Below are 5973 nucleotides of genomic sequence, written 5' to 3' on the forward strand. Positions count from 1 at the left end.
TTTGAGGAAGATCGCATGTTCCTGCGGATAGTTATGTGCAGGAGCAGAATATAGATATAAACTGTATTTACTGTACATTATGTATGCGGCGGGAATCCAGAGCAGACCATCCACAAGAGCAGTTGGAACGGACATCGCCCTTCTATTCAAACCGGCCTATGACCTCTCCTGTACTGTAAATGACCATCCCTGTGTCCAATGGACAAAGAGATTACAGTATCCATTGTGTTAAGTTTTGGATGAATTGTATAAAGAGAGCCTGCTGCAGGCCTGTCAGACACAAGACTCACAACGTTATCTATCAGATGACGGAGGACCAGACTGGGTAGCGCGGCGAATCCACTCACGTATGTAACATTGACTGTAGCCATTTACTCTGTTATATTGTATTGTAACCCCCTTTCAGCAATAATACGCTGTGGTGTCGGACCCGGCGGTTTAATTACAATCTGGTGTCGTGTCTTCTTTGCCCTGCTAAGGTTTAAAGTGTATTATCATTGCATTGCATAGCTGTTAAGGGTTTACAGTGTATCTCTGGGTGTGTACGCGCTGTGAGTACTTTGTACCGTCAGCACAGCGTTTGTACGCAAAGTCCGTACACAGCACGGGACTTTGTACGCTAATAGCTAATAGCGTACAAAGTACGTAGAGTGTGTATTAAGTATAGCGGCCACAGCGGCTCCATGGTAAAGTGTATTTAAGGTGTGTTTAAGGTATAGCTTTCATTCCTGAAGATAAATCAGCATTATCACTTGCATCATCGTAGTCGACACTGGAGTCAGAATCCGTGTCGGTATCAGTGTCTGCTATTTGGGATAGGGGACGTTTTTAAAACCCTGAAGGGCCCTGTGACACCGTCAAATCCATTGATCGACTCCCTGTATTATCCCTGGACTCTGCTTTGTCCAATCTCTTATGTAATAAAGTCACATTTGCATTTAAAACATTCCACATGTCCAACCAATCAGGTGTCTGCGTTTCCGACGGAGACACCACAATCATCTGCTCCACCTCACAGGGATATATTTATATGGAGACAGTTCCCCAATAAGGCCCTTTGGAGAGACAGAGAGAGAGTATGTCAGCACATACCCAGCGCCAACTGAAACTGGAAATAAAATTCCCAGATAAACAGCGCTCCTATATATATATATATATATATATATACACACACACTCACTGCGCCTTACAAGTGCCCCCCTCCTCTTTTTTGCCCTCTGTCACCGTGTTCAGCAGGGGAGAGTCCGGGGAGCTAGCTTCTCTGCAGTGTGCTGTGGAGAAAATGGCGCTGGTTAGTGCTGTGGGATCAAGCTCCGCCCCCTCAGCGGCAGGCTTCGGTCCCGCTCAAACTTTCAATACTGGCGGGGGATTGTATAATCTACTGCCTCCGCAGCCTATATAACTATATTTGCCAGTCCTAGAGGTTTATTATTGCTTCCCAGGGCGCCCCCCCTGCGCCCTGCACCCATCCGTGCCTGCAGTCTGTGTTGTGTGTGGGAGCAATGGCGCGCATCGTTACCTCAGAGAAGATCTGAAGTCTTCTGCCGCCTTTGAAGTCTTATTTCTTCTAATACTCACCTGGCTTCTATCTTCCGGCTCTGTGAGGACGGTGGCGCGGCTTCGGGACGAACGGTGAGGGTGAGACCTGCGTTCCGACCCTCTGGAGCTAATGGTGTCCAGTAGCCTAAGAAGCAGAGCCTATCATTTAAGTAGGTCTGCTTCTCTCTCCTCAGTCCCACGATGCAGGGAGCCTGTTGCCAGCAGTGCTCCCTGAAAATAAAAAACCTAACAAAAATCTTTTTCAGAGAAACTCAGTAGAGCTACCCTGTAATGCACCCAGTCTCCTCTGGGAACAGGATCTAACTGAGGTCTGGAGGGGGCATAGAGGGAGGAGCCAGTGCACACCCATCTAAAGTTCTTTATAGTGCCCATGTCTCCTGCGGAGCCAGTCTATACCCCATGGTCCTTACGGAGTCCCCAGCATCCTCTAGGACGTAAGAGAAAAAGAGATAGTAGAACTAGAAAAGGCGCAGAGAAGAGCTACTAAATTGATTAAAGGTTTAGAGTCCTTGGAAAATGAGGAAAGGTTAGTTAAGTTGGGAATGTTTACACTAGAGAAAAGGCGTCTGAGAGGGGATATGATTAATATCTTCAAGTAAATGAAGGGACCTTATAGGGATCTATTGGGCGATTTACTTATCCAAAGATCTGTACACAGGACACAAGGTCACTCTTTAAAGTTGGTGAAGAGGGAGTTCAACACCAAACGAAGGAAGGGTTTCTTTACCGTACAGGCGGTAAGATTATGAAACACACCGCCGGAGAAAGTGGTAATATCTGAATCTATTGAGATCTTCAAAAAAGATTTAGATATATTTTTAGCCGAAAATAGCATCCAAGGATATAATCTGCAAACAAAAATAACTCGGTGGAATAGCACTATAGGTTGAACTCGATGGGCAATGGTCTTTGTTCAACCTTAACAACTATGTTACCACCACTTTCTCAGGCTGGCCATCACAGGGGGCCATGTGATGCCAAGAAATCTGCTTCTGACATGAAGACCTTGGCATCGACACAGAAAATGACGTGCCCGTTTACTGAAACTACGGCCACCTCCGCCCCACTCCTCAAACGCCTCTGCCTGTCAATCAGGCATACTGAATACTGGGTGTTGTATCAAGGGACTCGGTGTGTCCCCCACTTGAGGTTCTTTTCCCCTGATTTGTCTCTCATAACGTTATTTTTTTTCATGTGCTTGAGCTGAATATGATTATAGGCCTATATGATTATGACATGATGCAAACGAGAGATGACGGGTGATAATGACACATTGGGATATTATCATATGGATACCTTTGATTGATACAATCATACCACACTGGAAACCATCCGATCCCGTCTGATCTTGGCAATTAAGCAGTGTTGGGCCCAGCCAGTACCATGCTTGGAGACGGCATGGGAATACTGGGTATTGTACCAAGGGACACGCCTTGTCCTATAGGTGAAGATTGATTGTCCCTCTGGTCCCTAACATCACACGGTGCTCTGACTTGCCTCTCACTCTTGTCCTGAGTTCTGGACATTTTTGTGCATTTTTATATATAGTTTTGGTGTTGTGGTGGTTTATTACTTATGGTGTTAACAACCACGGTTACATACTGGTTCATATTTAAATCAGTGCAACGTTGTTGCACTGTAATAAGATACTATTGTTTCCTGAGTGTTTGATACCATTGCAGTGCAAGATAATGCGGTTTGTTCACTCGGTTTTTATGTTTCATGTCTTGTGCACGTATGGGCTGTTGAATTTCCCTGCTGGCAGCGCACTATGGGGTTAACACTCTGCGGGTGTGCCTCTGGCTGGGGATACGGACAGCAGCAACTTCATCTGTCCGACGCTGTACGGAAATGTAGATCTGCCTGCGCTACACGGATGTCACGCTGCCGGAGCGGGTTGCTATGGAGAGAGCCGGGTTTGTTTATCGCAGCAACACACCCCACATGTCGGAAGGAGCCAATCAGGCAGCGGCTGTGACGCGCTGCCTCCGGATGACGGGCTTCCTGTTTGAAACTCTCCGGCGCCTTCTCTGCTATTTAAAGAGACTCTGGGCAGGGTGACAACTGCCCCTGATGAAAACCGTTGTGTGTTGAAACGGCTGTCGGGCGGGCTGTAGTACCGGGTTATATCCAGATGGCTTGTCAGGAATAAAACCCCTTTTTTCTTTCATCAACTAAACGTGAGTGCTGGTCAGCTTCTTTTTTCTTCTGTGGAAAAAGTGAGTGTTTATATATATATATATATATATATATATATAAAATGGAAAGACGTGCGGCACTCAGCACAATGAAATCATCGAGGAGTCAGAAATGTATAGCAACGTTTCAGTGCATCCGCCGGACGGGAAGTGATGCGCGGCTCACAGGAAGTGCCGTGCGTGTCACTGTACCGGCGTGCGTTCCACACACGATGTTAGACTCCTTGTGTGGCCACAATGAGTTGTTTTAAAATCAATTTGTGTGTGTGTCTGGTTTGTGCTGTGTATATGTATTTGGCCTTATCCTGTGACAGCTGGCTGATATTAGCTTAATGATGGCCTGTTTGTTCATGCTGCTAATTGGATGATTGGGGGGTGTGGCTGCACCAAGGGTATATATGGTTTCACTATTCAGAGCAGTGCTAGGGAGATGGCAACCTGGTAATCTGGTTTTGACAAAGGCTCTGCTGTGAGCCGAAACGTTGACCTTCTGTTTGTGAGTATGTGCTGTCTGGATTAAAATCTATCAATTTCACCCTGGAGAAGTCTGGTGAGTGCATCCTTATTTGTGCACATGTATCGTGGAACTTTGTTCTGATAGGACCTGTTCTTGGATTTTGCACCCCAGCAACTGTGATTATTAACGACTGTGAGTGCGGCTCTTCTACAATGGATATGCTTTGGGACATTTGACCGTGTCCTTGGGTCGGCACCCAGCTACATTAAGGTTTCATATGTGACACATGACATGTTGAATATTTAATCTTTTTATTTTTGACTTTCAATTTGTTAGCAGTTTGCAGTGAATCTTCTATTTTTAGCACTGTCTTTTTTCTTTTCTCTTTTTTAATGTGATGATTTTTGATTGTTTTGGGTCAGAGGACGTGGGCATAGATCAGGTTTGCAGATATATTGTAGCTACCAGTTTTCTGTAGGATGTCACATGCCCTAGGCATATTGGATGAGCAGTCACTGAGTGATGCAGAACATTTGCTGGTCAGCCTTACTGATGACGAGGCTGAGCGTGTATTATTCAATCAGGTAGATTTTGATGAACTGCCTTCGCAGACACCAATTGATTTATACCATAAATTACACAGGTTGCGCAGGAGGGAGGTTGACCTCAATTTACACGGTCAGTTCCTCTCTGAGTATTTTCGAAAAAAGAGGATACCTCGTGGTTTCAGGATTGTCAACACACGCACCATTGGAAGGAAAAATCCTTCTTTCTGTGTCAAATGGTGTGTTGTGTTGAACAAATGTTCCCTAGACTTGCTTGTGCTAGTGATTGAAGAGGTTGGTGTTGAGCTCAAGAAAGTAAGATCTGAGATTGAAATCTTTGAAAAGGAACAGGTGGCTCCACTTAAAGTTGATAAAACAGAGAATTGGTTGGAGAAAATACAAGATCAGATTGAGAAATACAAGCAGGAGCTGATATCGTTTAAAAGAAAGAAATGGGAGACAGTAGAACTGGATTACCAAAAACATATCGGTGGCTCTCTGGTGAGGGTAGAGATAGCTCCTTTCGACACAATCGCCCCTATAGGTTAAGAGGGCGGGGAGGCCGCTCTTTTGGCGCACATTCCCATAATTCATATTCTTCCTCAGACTCTGATTACACTGATAATTTGCCTCCGTATGGGGCATCATCCTCCTCTACTTTTTTAGGCCCTGGCACCCGCTCCAAACGGGAACTAGCTACGGGAGGCCCCACCCGTGGCGGGGGGGGGGGGGGGAGAGTACAAAAGATTGCAGAAAAAACAAGAAGGGGCCCAAAACCAAAACCTAATCTTTAATTTATCTGATCACCAGCTTACTGAGGCTGAGACGTCTCTATTGAGTAAGGGTTTATCTTTTGTGCCCACTAACGGTTTTAAATCTTTTCAGTGGTCTATCGAGCACTACAAGATGGGTCGGCAGCTAAGACTGCGTGAATATTTTGATAATCAACCCAAAAAATCAAATTCTCTAGAGACGGTCTCTACTTCATCCAAGGCATTCCGCAATCCTAGTACTTTCGATCCCGTCTCCAATAATGCAAGCCTGCGAACCTTTATGAGATTAACCAACTCTGATGTGACTAGGGCCACTAGCAGCAATAAGAAACACTATTCCAATCTCACTAGTGACGAATGGAAAGCGCTGAGAGGTTTGAGGGACGACACCGCTCTTGTCATCAGAAATGCTGACAAGGGCGGTGCTGTTGTACTACAAA

The 5973-nt window shown here is 45.5% G+C and overlaps 1 pseudogene; it reads left to right on the top strand.

Annotated features, from left to right (window-relative positions):
• Positions 1-2863: 2863 nt before the first annotated feature.
• LOC134939136 (5S ribosomal RNA) lies at positions 2864-2983 on the top strand (annotated as a pseudogene).
• Positions 2984-5973: the final 2990 nt, after the last annotated feature.

Source organism: Pseudophryne corroboree, chromosome 6 (genome assembly GCF_028390025.1).
Source record: "Pseudophryne corroboree isolate aPseCor3 chromosome 6, aPseCor3.hap2, whole genome shotgun sequence".
NCBI classification, from domain to species: domain Eukaryota; kingdom Metazoa; phylum Chordata; class Amphibia; order Anura; family Myobatrachidae; genus Pseudophryne; species Pseudophryne corroboree.